Genomic DNA, 14,867 nt, shown 5'->3' with positions numbered 1-14,867 from the left:
CAGTGATCAAGTGTGGCTTACCAAGACAGCTTAGGTGATCGAGGTGTCCACGGTGGCAATTCATCATGCTATCAGGGAGCACAAAAATGACAAGTTGTTTCACTGCTTGAATCAATTTTCTGCGAATTTCAACTGAAACATGTCTCATTGTTGAAATAGACCAATGTTCTCCATTATCAGTTCCTTCTTTCTTTAAAGCATAAAGTCAGTTAAGTCTGGAGCAATCAATGAAATCAATTATAAACAGAGTAGGTGATGCCTTTAAGTCACGTGTTCGTCAGATGTCTCCCCCAGCTACCTGCCAACCACACATCCGCACACACTCAAGCCCATTCATATTTGCCCAAAGTTTTCTATTCAGCAGAATATCACTGTGTATGACAGGGAACTACTAATGCAAACAATAGACCTAATCATTGTTCAACCACAGCACCAAAATCCAAACATTAAAATTCAATCCATCCATCCATCCATCGTCAACCGCTTATCCTGCGTACAGGGTCGCATGGGGCTGGAGCCAATCCCAGCTGACATCGGGCGAAAGGCAGGGTACACACTGGACAGGTCGCCAGTCCATCGCAGGGCCACACACACACACAAACAACAAGACATCCACAATTGTTAATACTTGTCTCTATAGGCAAGGAATGAAGGAATAAAGCAGTTAGAGCAATATTATTAAAAGAAAAAGGACCATGAAAACTAATAGGCTAAAAGAATGGATACCGGAGCAAAGTATTAGTGAGATGGCGTGCAAGAAGTGCATCTCTCATGTCCCGCAGGACTGTTCATGTAGTCTGCCCTGGTTAAAGACACTTCTGTAAAAGACAACAGAATCATTTATTGAACTAACATTAAAATTTAATACTAAATGGCACTCTCATGCTGTTTCCTATTGTTTTTTCAAATTACTTGATAGCTTTATATCGTTCCCAGTTTGCTTTTTATTATCAGGGGGCACTGTGTTATGTTTCCTTTTGTGTGTTTGCTCCCCCCCTACACACTACCTTACCCTGCCTCTCTCTTTCTCTTCCACCTGCTCTTGGCCTCTATCTGTTTCTCCTAGTGTTTGACTTGCTCTTGTTTTCCCCCTTTCTGTGGCTTGACTAGCTGTATCATCCTCAGGAGATTTTGACATGATATTAAGTTATAGTTACAAGGCAATACTGTGATGTGGTTCCTGGGGGAAATCTCTCAGATCTGGAGTATGCCATTTTTACTAGAGGAGGCAGGTGTCTTCCTAGCTGAACCAAACAACGATATATTTAATTTTCAAAATGGATACATACACTACCTTCGAGCCACCAGGGATTTTCATTCTGGGATGAGAGAATCAACCTTTTTTTCTCTCTTAGCCCAGGAGGATGTTAATTTGTTGACAGAATGAGGTATGATTCTAGCAGTGACAGGTGTAGGCATAAGCAGGTGCTGCCTTGCGATACTGTCATGAAATTTATGCCTCTCATCTCACCGTGAGGGCCTTGTCTATACCAGCTGCTGCAACCTTGTGAGGAGAAAGCTAAGAGGTTTTAATTAGGAGTAAGAGTGTCATTAATTACGCATTCGTTCACGCTCACATCACTGAGAACTTCCCTCTACATTCTGACTCCTCCCCCTCTCCTTCCATGGAAGTGCAATACATATTTAAGTACCCAAGAATTTACTCTGTTGCCTTCCGGGAAAAGGAAAGCAAATTTGTTAATTTGATGAATTGCACTCCCTAACTCCCTTCATGCCACCCCTCCACCCCAGTCTCCCAGATCGTTCAGCACACTTTCATCTTTGATCTAGGACCCCCATGGGAAGTCATGTTTAAAAAGGCAGACCCTTGACAGCTCTTTAAGAGGACCAGGATTTAAGTGAGATGGGGGTGTATGTGGCAGATTTGTCTCTTAAACGATGTTGGGAACAATGAGCAGAGAAATTTCTTAAGAAAAGCACCTTGGTTCATTACTCTAACTAATTTAATTTTTCCCTTTTGTACAAACGAGATGATGAGGTCATAACTCAATGCAGAAACCTGAGACAGAGGCTGTTGCTGCAGACAACGTGATAAAGACATGTAATATGCTTAAGTTCTTCAGATTTATCCTTCAGAGAGAGGAGACTTTAATCTTCCCATATAATATAGCCAGGTTTTTATTAATATTCATTCATAGGTGTTATATATCTTTGCTGTATTATTAATGTTCATTAATAGTTTGTCTGCAAGGCATTACAGGCAACTGGTGCAATAGTACATCTTTAATTGTAAAGAAAAAATTATGTAAGTGTATTGTTAATGGTAGTTAACCCAGTTGCCTCACAGCAAGAAAGTAAAATCTACCTAGCTAGCTTGATCCTGTCTTAGAGGAGTTTACGTGCTTACCTTGTATCTGTGTGGGTTGCCTCACATTCTCTGGTTTCTTCCCACAGATGAAACATGAAAGTTATAGGTGAGTTATAGGTGAATTGCTAGTTCACCTATAACATGAAAGTTAGGAATCACTTGCCCATTGGTGTAAATGTCAGAGTGAATGTGTTAACCACCTCTTGACCCTGAACAGGCTAAGAAATTTTGAGGACAGAAAATTTAGAAGACAGATCGATGGACTCTCAATGGCAGAAAAAATTTGATGGATCATTTTGGTATATATTCCACAACCTTGTGAAAGATTCTAAGAGTACAGTAAACAGGTATTTCTGAATGTACTAATTTCTAGTGTAGCTAATCGTTCTTGAAACAGTAATTTATCAGTGCTATACCACAATGTCCCTGTTAGTATCTAAGTCACTCAAAGTAACTTCAGATTCAAACTACGCCATGCTTATGAAATAGTCAGGGATTATCTTGAGGCAGCGCGGGCCAGAATGAAGGAATGGTTTGATAAGCATGCTAAAAGTAGAGAATTCCTGCTTAGTGCTAAGCTTTTAGTGTTGCTGGCGATTCCTGGGTGCAGCTTGCAGGCTCGCAGTGCAGGAAAAGGTTGATGATAGAGACTATACACTCCATGCACAGCAGGATATGGAGACTAGTTGCAGGGCAGGTGAGGCTACTGTGACCTCTGGGGAGCTGACCAATGCTGAAGTTGCTGCATAGCGTGTTAGTCTTCTGGCAGGTAAAGTCTTGGGGGAGCTGTCCAATTCTGAAGTGAGTGACGGGGTTTTGTCTGTGGCCATGACCCAAGGAAAGTTGTCAAACTCTGGGATCGTGCAAAATCTTCCCGCTTGTTTGTTTCATCTCCGAGCAGCGGTGGTCGGACTTGATTGAGTTATTTGAATACAATAAAACACTGTTTGCTTTCTCAGACACCTGTTGAAACATGATATTAATGTGAATGACTCACTGTCCGGTAGTGGAACCGCACAATTGGCTGAAATATGTTTCTTGCCTCAGCTGTTAAAAGCAGACGATTGGCTTTCTAGCGGGAGGAGCAGGAACACCGCCATCTTTGGCGTTACAGGCTATCCCTATGGAGTTGTACTGAAGTGCCATGTCTCCTCTATAAAACGTCTCTGCTGTTAACCTCTTAAGTTGATGGAGGATTGTGTGGATCGTGTTGGGGGAGCCAGATTTGTTACAAAGCTAGACTTATTCAAAGGATACCGGCAAGTACTGTTGACTGATCGACCGAAGGAGATGGATGGTGTGGCAGTACTGCTGGGCCTTTTGAACCGCAGGCAGGGCATAGTGCTGCTTCCCAGCTCAGTTGTTCCCTTTTTGAAAGTTCATGCCGTCATCTTGCTGCTTGCATGTTGTTTCTGCTATAGGTAGGTACTTGTGTTGTTTCAGGAAGTACAGTTTCACCTCCCCAGCCTCCCCATTGACCTGCTGTTGTCTGGGATCTGCAGGAATTGGTCCTATCAAGTTTAATCACAAGAGCACAGATGTGGGTAATTTGAAATGATTTGGAAGCATATGAAGATCAACACAAGAAAATACATGCAAGAAAAATACAAAGCAACAAATTCAAGCCAAACACACAATTTTAGCACGTTTGCCAAAAGCACTGCCGATCATATTGAGATCTCAGGGACTCTCAAAGTTAAATTTAAGAGTTTTTAAGACCTTTTTAATACCACCTAGGATGAGATTTATTACCAACTTCACTGCAGTTTAATGGAAAATCTGTATTAATTTTAAGCCAGAGAAAATTATTTACGAAGTTACATGAATTTAATAAAACATTTTATTATAATACATTCATATTTAACACACTATAGCTTGGGGTGTGTTTGTACTTTGATAAGATAAAATGAATCAAGGACGTCACTTTGTGTTGAAAAGTGGTGTGGACATAAGTGTTCAGATTAGGGGTGTGACGATACACTTGGCTCACATGCACAATTAACAATATTGGGTTCACGAGAACAAGACAAGAAGATATTTTAACACTATTTGATGAAATATTCAGTGCTGAAATATATTTAAATGGAGTCCCCTAGAAAATTTTGAGCACTAAACACTTAATTTCCTGCATTCTGGAGACATTTTCTGTACCAATTTATGGTAGAATTGTCTTTATTTAAATAAGGTGATTCAGATTTCTTTAGCTTAAACTTTTTGAACAATGCACATTTGTTTCTTTTATCTTTAAATTGCATTGCATGTTTTCTTATTGTGCAAATAAACCTTTCTCAAAATATTTTCATTTGTTTTTTTAACATTTCTTGTTGCAAGCCATTTTTCAGAACATATTTAACAAATGCTTTAAAAAAAAAAGGGATGGAGACATGTCCCCAGTATCCACAGTGTAAATGACACCTATGAAATGAATACAATATTTGTGCACTAAAAACTCTTAAGAGGTGAAATCAAAAATACTAACAAATTGTGTGGTATGAGTTGTTGCAATTAGTTACACCTTGGCTAGATAAGGTAATGTAATATAATATGCCAGTTGCTTCAGTGATTATTCATCTTGTTCGGTTTTCATAAAGCATCTAAAGGATGCTTGAAATATAATGTTATATCAGAGGTCACTAATAGGCGGACCGCGGTCTGGATCCGGACCCAGCTGCTGTCCTCTCCTCCGGACCACCAACCTACAGCCGATTTACTACTTACTACTTACTACCTCGTGACGTAGTGTTTCTATTTTAACCCGCGCAGCTTTTCTACTATTTACTGTACTGGTTTAGTGGACCAGTTAACTCACAGACCAATCGCATGTGCTCTAGTCGTCTCATGTGACGCTGTTCTGCCAATCAAATCTGTGCATTCCGATGCTTCCGAGTTGAGTCTGCCAGATTCACCAGAGACATTTTGGAAACACACACGAATTGAGGAGATGAAAGGGAAAAGAGATTTCACATGGCTTTTAATCAAGAATGTACAGATTCTTACAGGTACATTCCTCCCACGGGCAGTTCAGAACCAGAATATCTCATAGATCTCCGATGCTAGCTGGCAGGAGAAGCTAGAGCTCACATTTCTCACTGAACAAGAGAAAGTAGGAAAGTGGTAGCTCTGTAAAGGGAATGAAAGAGAAGAGGAGGCATTACTGCTGTTCATTTGTTATGATGTGTTGAGTGTTTATTATAAAATTGGTTAAGACTACACTTCATCACTTCAAGCTACACTTTTTGTTTCATTTTTTCTAAAAATTAGGCACTTTATTTTAGTTTACTTAAATTTAGAATTTATTATTAGAGTAGTTGTTATTTATTATCCCTCCAGTTTGATGTGAAAACTGACTGAAATATTATTTGATTTGACAGTCCTTTGTTGACTAAAAACATATGTTGATACAACTATACGTTATGGTACTGAATGATAACGCAAGTTAGTCGTTTTGATGTTCTGGACCTTTGCTTCAGGAAATTTTCTCTAACTGGATCTAACTAACTGGTGATCGTCGCATCTGGGTGATGTAAGTGTGATGTGATATGCGTTAGTTTGATGTTTCCATTCACATGTCAGCCTACAACAGCAGCACAACGCCGACACTCAGAAACCGTCCTCGTCTCATACACACCTATCTCTCCGTTGCTGTTGTATCATTCACTGTCCAGTAACCTGCAGCGGGTCTTCCAGCTCCACTGCTCCATTAGCACTCGCCACAGTGTGACTGGCTCGCATGCCGATCAGCTTGTTGTGCTAACCTCTGCGCCACTGCCCTCAGCCTCGTCCGCCAACTTGTTTGTATCTCTGGCTTTCTGAATTTCAGACACTTGCCCATTCTGAGTCGTCGAGCTAATGTTAGTTAGCTGAACACTGACAGTAACGTTACCTGTACTGCTGTATGACATCAGAGTCACACCAAACGGAGTAAATTATGAAGTCTCACACACACAAGTATTTACTTATGACGTTACGGCATTAATTAAATCCTACGAAAGGACAAGAAAAAATTTAAGACCTTGGTAAATGAAATTTAATACTTTGGTAATGAAATTTAAGACTTTTAAGGCCTTATTTTTGGAATATGAAATTTAAGACTTTTTAAATACTTTTAAGACCCTGCGGGTACCCTGGATCTACTCAGATTCCTCAGAAAAGAGGTTTTGTAGAATTTGACAGGGGAAATAATTACTGGCTTGAAGCAGGATCAATGGTAAAAGGGATGGAATTAGGACTGGATGGCATTGTAGACAAGTTAAATGAGACTGTGACTGGACAGGAAAAAATATCAGAAAGAATAAAGTGCCAAACTCCAGCAGCCAGCATTTCCCTTAGGTTGGGTCCTTGTTGCCTTTGTGCCTATCTCCAGTAAGGTCTTTTTTGCCGGCTTGAGTCTGACTCTCAATGTAATAAGTATCACGTGTCTCCTGATGAGTGAGAGAGGAGAATTAAACAAGGCGTTGCAACTACAATGTAGTCCACACACTTCTGATTAACCTGCCCAGAGCTGATCAGTAAGCAAAATGGTGCTGGTGAGCCAAACCAATTCCCTTAATTCTTCTCCTATTCACCATCAGACATATGTTTATCCTTGAACAATCAGTAGTAATCTCTCCTAGGCCTAATGTATTCTGTTGCAGATGAATGTTTTATAGACTCAACTCTTGTTTGTTGCCTGTGTCTCAACACTACCCTTTGACATTCACTGATTACTATGGATCCTATGGCGATCTTCGTGTTGACTGGTCTGTCAGGTCCACTGTTAAGACTAAGCCCACTTGGTGTTCTCTTTGTTCAGTTGCTGTTAGCAGTGAAGAATTTGTTGAATGTGCATCTCATGTCTTTAACCTGCAATGGTGTTTTGATGGAGAATTTAAGTAAGCAATTGGTTACTTCTTTCTGATCACATATATAACTTGACCACTGACCTCTTATGGAGTGTATCTTTCCTTGGGGGTGGACTGTATTCACTAGCTGGCCCAGAAAAGGCAGATATGGAAAAAGACATTGAGAAGCTTTTGGTTGCTGGATTCATCATTCATTCAGTCATTAAATCCAACCAGAAGAAGAGATTTGTGGGCGTGAATGACTGTACATTGACATTATAACATAATTATAACAAAATAAGCAAGGCATAAAAATAACTGGAATATTTGTATTTCCTGAAGCCTATGTGATTGCTGCATCTGCTGCTGTTGCTTCTAGTCACTGATGTGTACATTAATCAACATTCTGTAAATTGTCAAACAAATATTGCATTTTCACAGTACAAGGGGCTGATGTACAAATTCAGAAAATTGTACATAAGTATTTTAACCATAAATGTTGATGGTCAAAAGCAATTCATAACTAACCACATGGTGGCGCTATTAACACCACATTTCAATGTGTTGAACTCATTCCCATGGGGGAGATGTCACCTTATTGTCTCTGCCTCACAGTTCACAAGTTATTTACCGAAACGTGTTTTATAACTGGCTGCAAGGTGGTGCTTCTTTAATCTTTATGCTTATGGAGAACTTGCGTACGAAGAAGACAACAGAATTGTAGATGTATCATGTTTTTATGTAGATGTATCATGTTTTTATGTAATTAAAGTATCCTCTGTCTGTAGAATTGTATGAAATGTTACACACTTACCTGCCTTACATGGTAGCACTATTAAATGCTTGCTTTAATATGTTCAGCACATCTCCATGGGGCATCTGTGTAGCATCAATGATGAGCATGTATAATAAATTTTTATTATATATTAAAATTCAATTAAAGTAATAGCCACATGACATACATATGCTTTTATTGTGTGTGAAAATTGGAATGATGATCTGGCTCCCAGAATGTTTTAGAAAAGATTTTAAATTGTTACTGGTAACTTTTAAAGCTCTTCATGGCTGCTATATCTCTGACCTTTTAGTACTGTATGTGTCTTTTACAGACGCATTTATTCATGTCAACAAGTTGCATGTCATATATGCCGTAAATGATGTGATTACTAATGGTAACAAATATGGTATCACTGCACAATACATTTGTTGAACTGACCTGTTGGTGAGTTTTAGAATGTGATTAACAAAGCTGCTGTACAACATTGCAATTAAAACAGATTTTTTTTGTCAGTATTTTTTTTTATTTTTGTCAGTATTTTTGATGATATGCCTAAACCCAGTTTTAATTATTTCAGTATTAGAGTCTGCACATAGCTTTGTTTTACATCTAATGCTCACATCTTCAAAATTGTGGATAAAAGCATACAGCAATTTGCACAGACTGCCATATATTTTTATAATTCCATTGTTTTAGCTGATCGTTGTAAATCACTGTTTTTTTTAAAGAATAGATGGCCTGTCACTGTTTGATGGAGCCAGGGTACAGAAAACTTACAGCAGCTAGAGAATGAAGAAATCAGCATATCCTGGCTCCATTATTGACCATTCTCTCTGTAATTCTTTCCTTTTGCCCCTAATCCTCTTCATGCTCCATCCTTTTCATTTTTCAAATTCATACCTTTTCCAGCATCTCCTGGCTCTCGTTCTTTCTTTTGTCCCTCTCTCTTTCTTCTCAGCTTCTCTGTATCTGTTGCTGTACCACCTGCCCAATACCAGCTCTTGCCAGGATGCAAGCATCGTGTTGATCAGAGGGATGCCATGCACAGCTATGTAATTCTTCCATTTTTTCCCTCTTTTTTTCCAGGGTCAGGAGATGACTTGTGCCTGTAAGTAAAACCCTTACGATCTCTCATTGAATGTGCAAAAAAACCACAAAGAATGCAATTCATGACTCTTCTGAGCTGTTGTGTGCAGCATCAGAATCTTATATGCACCTTCAATTTATTTTTAAGTGTACACACCTACTGATTTTCTAATTATAAAGAAAATGAGTCAGCAGCAATTGGTTTGGAAGCAGCAATAATTCTGATAGCACCTATTAGATAATAGAAAGCCTAATTGTTTCACACATTTCTGTGCTCATAAACTCTGAGACCACTACCTGTCCCTTTTACTATATTGCTTTATGTTCACACCACCAAAGTCGGCATAGTTGTTTGACTGTAATGGAAGTCAATTTGTTTGAAAAATATGAGGCCGTGGCTCACAGAAAGCAGCAGCTTTTCTTTTGTACATGCACATGTAAACAGATTCATCTTGACTCCATTATTGTGCTGCTTGAAATTTCTCTTGTAGCCTACTATTGTTGAGAAAGAATCTCAATATGAGTAAACATGTTCACAGTTGGAACGCTGATGTTTAATCAGGTTATAAAGACATCCAGCCTCTGTCTTACTATAGCATTTCAGTAACTATTTTTTCAACCTCATGTGGTGGGAGTCAACATTTTTATAACATAACACTAAAGGCTAGCAAGGCCACAAGTTTAGAGTGACAATGATATACAGATATCTATATCTATACAATAAAGACTGAAGAAGCTCAAACAGGACCATTAAACCTTTTGCTTGAATTTATGACTGGCATCGAAGATTGGTTATCATACTTAAACAATAACCAATGGCAATAATTACGTCTTATCTGACAAGTTCCAGAATTGACTGATTATGCCATCCACTTTGACTGATAACCATTTCACAGGTACTCCATTTGGATCCAGTTTTGGTTGAGATGAAGAGTCAACAGCACTTTGTTATTGGTCACCCAGAAAACTCAATGTGTAGTTCACAGAATTATGAAGTACACTGAAGTGAGCAAGTGATAACATATACTCATTTAGTTGTGTGTGTGTGTGTGTGTATATCTCTGTGGATATGGGTTTTAATTCTGTTGTTGTCGACAGATTGTAGATTAATTCTTGTTTACCTAGTCCAAGAGGTTATTAATTGTGTTTTCATTATGCATCATTACCATTTGTCTAATAACTTGAAAGCATGCAACAAGATAAACGCATTACAATTGGAAATGAGATACAATCAGCTTAGTATGTCCATCACTCACTGATACAAAACTACATGCAAACAGACATGTTTCCACTTAAATTTGGGCGGATGAGTCAGTGACCTCTTTAAAGTCCTTTCTTAAAACATGCTTTTATAGGAGAGCTTTCCTGATTGTAGTTGATTTTATTTATTTATTTATTTCAACTGTATTTTAATTTCTTGAGTTCTATCTCACACAGGCTCCGCCCTCTACTACCTCCTCCAATCACACGCACGCACTTGCCCACTGAAATTTTATCGTGCACGTAGCCAACCAATAGGACGTCGCTACCGATAAGTGCGTAATGTATAAATAGCAGTGTCCCTTATGGCTCAGCATCCTTTTTTCTTCAGCAAATGGAGAACTGCTCACTGTATTCACCACCTCCACGTTTGGAGTCGCCACTTCTAGAAAATTATCTTTGCACCCGGGCGAGGTGACCCTGCCCGGACGAGTCCAGGCCCCGCACGCCAGCCACCTGCGGCTGGGGAAGGGAGCGACTGGCCAAGTGACCGTTATGGAGGGAGAGAGGCATGCTGACGCTGCCACAATCCTCCGTCTGGTGTTAAGACGCCATTGTTTTACATGTGCTGCTTGTGTAAAACTACGGTAAGGCTTTTGAGAATGTGGAAATCGTTTTTTGGGTAAAACATATTAATTACATTCCTCAAAGAGCTAAGTTAACTTCTCTCATCAAAGAGCTAACGTTAACTCCTGGGGTGAGGCTAAGAGTTCGCCCTGCGGCCTTGTGTTCATGAAGCCACTGTTCTAACATGTGCTGCTTGTGTGTACACTGTGGTGATGCTTGTAAATGTTAAACTGTTTATTATAAACACATTGCATTCTTAAAAGTGCTAATTCCCCACCACCAAACCCAACCCATTGAGCCGTGTTGAACGGGCCGCTGCGCTCACCAACGCTAAGCTAATGGTTCGCCCAGCGGCCCATGCTGCTCTCCCGGTCAGAACCAAGTGAGAGGGTGGGTGAGGCCCGGGCATCCACTTCGCTAGCCTGACCGCCGGGTCCGCTTCCACGACGTGACAGCCGAGAAACGAGCTGTTCTTACCGTGGAAACTGGGCAATGCAGCAGTCTACTGTAGCTCTGCTTTTCCAGCGCGCCTACGAGGACTCGCACGGGCGTGTTGCTAGCTCACCGGCGGTGAAAACGTGTTACATAAACAGACACGCCGTCCTGCCGACATCTCTTTCGCCGAGCGGTCACAGCGCAGCTAGGCTAGTCCACTATAGCCGGAGAGGGACAGCCAAAGTCAGGTCTCTCTCGGTATAGCGGGACGAAAGAGATTGCTAGCTGGTTCGGTTGGTTTTGTTTCCTCCACAAGCGGCTCGTAGCGCCTGTTGCAGGTGAGGCTGTCTACCCAGCCGCTGCTTCACATGGAAGCTGTGAGCTTGACGCTGACGTCGACACCGAGTGACTTGTCATCCACAGTCACTCCAGCCCATGGTGTGTTCAAGGACACCATGAAGGCCATGGTGTCGATTGCAGCCCTTGGAAAAAGTCTAAGCCTTATTATTTATTTTTTTTTAAAAACAACAAAAAATAACAAGAAGGGTGACAGAGGCTGATGCACACCACCAGACCTCCTCCCTCGTTATGTGTCCAGCATGCATTTGTGTTTCATTTGCTGCTTGTGTACACACTGAAAATGCTATGAATGTTCAACTGATTAAATACAGTACATTCCTGGAATGTATGTAATGTAATGGATGTAATCTTCGGCTCGGTGCGTAACGCGCTTCAGTTTCCACAAGATTGCACGTTCACCGATGCTAAGCTAATGATCTGACCCACTGCTCTCCTTGCTAAGCTCGAGAGAGACAGTGGGAGGGCCCGGGTCTTTGCTGCACCAGTCAAACTACTGGGACAGAAGCCCATGTCCCATGTCGCTCTCCTGGTGGTATCCAAGCGAGACGGTATTAGGACCTGGGCTTCCTCCTTGCTAGCCGGCTGTCCGGCCCGCGCAACTGGTCACCTACATCGCCTGGCAGCCGCATGAAAGGCTGCTGCCATGACGGTGACACAATGCAGCAATGCAAGCTAACTCTGCGTTCCCCGTGCACTCACGACAGTGTCCACGGGAACGCTGCTAGCTCACTGACAGTGTGTGTGTTCCTAAAACACACAACCACATTGTCAACATATGCTCAACCGAACCAGCGCAGCGTTCAGCTGACTAGCTGCGACGGCATGAGTTGAGCTAACGCCAATCTAGGTCACATATAGCTGGAGAGATGCAACTAGACAACACGTCTGTTCCAGCGGTGCGGCCCGTGGCACTTTATCACAGTGAACAGCAGCTCATTCTGCCAGCAGCAGCTCGCTGCAGTTGAGAGGAGGATGCCCTGTCCTGACTCGGCTTCACTCGGCAGCTATGTTGATATTGACTGCTCCACTGACGACGCGCTCACGGTGACACTACTGCACGTTGAGCAATCATTGGAGCAGCGAGCTGTGGTGCGTTCAAGGACACCACGGATCAACAGACCATGGAGTATTCAAGCACACCACAGAGCAGCAAGCTGTGGTGTGTTCAGACACCAGGGAGCAAACGGCCCTGGTGCGTTCAGGGACACTAAAGCCCGTTCGACGTCGGTCCCCCCTTGGGCTAAACTTCTCCGGTGGACAGTGCCGAAGATGCGTTGTTCACGTGTACACATTTTCATGCAAAATGGCGACGCCGCTGCATGCTGACAAGCTGGGTGGACAGCATTCTGAGACAAGGCTACTCTCTTCAGTTCTGCTGTTCTACACTGTGGTGATGCTTGTGAATGTTAAACTGTTTATTAGAAACACATTACATTTTTAAAAGTGCTAATTCCCCACCACCAACCCCATCCCATTGAGCTAGCCGTGTTGACAGCATTCTGAGACGAGGCTACTCTCTTCAGTTCTGCTGCATACCACCAGTTTTCCTGGACATAATGGAAGCCAGTCTATCCTCTCAAGAGCAGGGTGTTTTCATCCGTGTCAGTCTTCATAGATGAGTCTCTCACTGGATGGGGATGGACCTGCCAGGGTAGTGAAGTGAGTGTTGTGGCTCCCATAGGAGAGCCGAGGGGGCCACACACCACACATCAACTCCAGGTTGTGTTTCTGGTGTGGTGGTACGTTTCCTCCAGCGCGTATATCAACAGACAGGGCGAAGTCCAATGTCCAATGGTTCTGTTGGCGCTGGCAGGGAACCTATAGATGTGGGTATCAGAACCCCTGCTGTCTCTGAAAGCCCTTCACGTCCCAGGCTTGGAGAACGGCGGTGGCTGACCTCATGTCGAGGGTTGGCCCCCAACCGAGCGGGTGGAGAATGCACAACAATGTGGTTCAGCAGATCTGAACTCGCTTCGGGAGAGCGGAGGTGGATCTGTTTGCCAAAACCCACTGCCCGCTGTGGTTCTCAATGCAGCCACAGGACAGTCCACCCTTGGGGATGGACGCGTTACACACGCGCCATTGCCAGAAGGGCTGCGTTTCCTCCCACCCCATCTCATCCCTCCAGTTAGGTAGGCAGAGGCAGACTCAGACCATCCAAGCGGTGGGAAGTCTCCACCACGTCTTGCTGTGAAGCTAAGTGGTTGGGCTTTCAGCATTGATGCATTGAGAGGGAGACGGATCTGCCTACCTGTTCAGTGGGATCCGTTTTCTCTTTCCTGCAAGGTCTGATGGAGAAGGGGCTGTCGCGCTGCAGCTATCTCTCCTGTCACAGGGGGTTTGGTGACAGAACAGTCTTCACCCACTTCCTCGTGATACGCTTTCTGCAGGGTATGAGAGGACAGCGACCGGTGTCGTGTCTCTCGGCGCCTCAGTAGGACTTGCTGTTTGTGTTGGTGGCTCTAATATCTGCACCTTATGAGCCCCTGGAGCAGTCCTCATTGAAAATGCTATCTCTTGAACAGCCTGCGCCTTGCTCTCACCTCTGCTATGAAGGTGAGTGAGCTGTGTGCCTGTCAGTTCACCCCAGCTGCATGCTGGTTCTTGGTGTCCACAGTGCAGCTGGATTTAGACAACACACTTCCTTTGTTCTTAAGAACATAAGGAGCATGTTCAGGTCCAGGACAATAAATCTGGATGCTTTCTACCCCCCTACCCACTTAGGGTGCAGTGAGGTGAGAGTGCATCTGTTGTGTCCATGTGTGCTAGGCTAACGTCCTATGTAGAGCACACAGCCCCCATTCGATGCACTGGTCAGCTGTTCGTCTGTTTCAATGATAGTGTAGTCAGTAAAACCCTGTCCAAGAAGAGCCTGGCCAGCTGGCTTTGTGAGTGAATTTCCCAAGCCTGTACACGGGCGGGAACAGACCCACCCTTTGCGGTGCATGCACATTCCACTCGGAAGTGTGGAAGTGTCTACGACCCCTTTTAGCAGGGTGTGTGTCGAAGAGATCTGCACAATGGCATCTTGGCCCTTACTGTGCCAGTTTGTGCATTTCTATCTCTTGGATATGTCGGATATGTGTGATTGGGGGAGTTAGTACCCATAGAGTCCAGTGGAGGGCTCTGCCTGTGCTTATAGCTTTTACTGTGTATCCTGTTATTTCTTTTATGTGTTTTATTTACTCTTGTGAAAGCGTTTTGTAACATGGTTTTGAAAAGTGCTCTATAA

This window comes from Micropterus salmoides, unplaced genomic scaffold (genome assembly GCF_014851395.1).
Source record: "Micropterus salmoides isolate LMB-PRFRI ecotype aquatic unplaced genomic scaffold, ASM1485139v1 Ms_hic_scaffold_6, whole genome shotgun sequence".
NCBI lineage: Eukaryota > Metazoa > Chordata > Actinopteri > Centrarchiformes > Centrarchidae > Micropterus > Micropterus salmoides.
Note: the sequence above shows the minus strand (reverse complement) of the source record.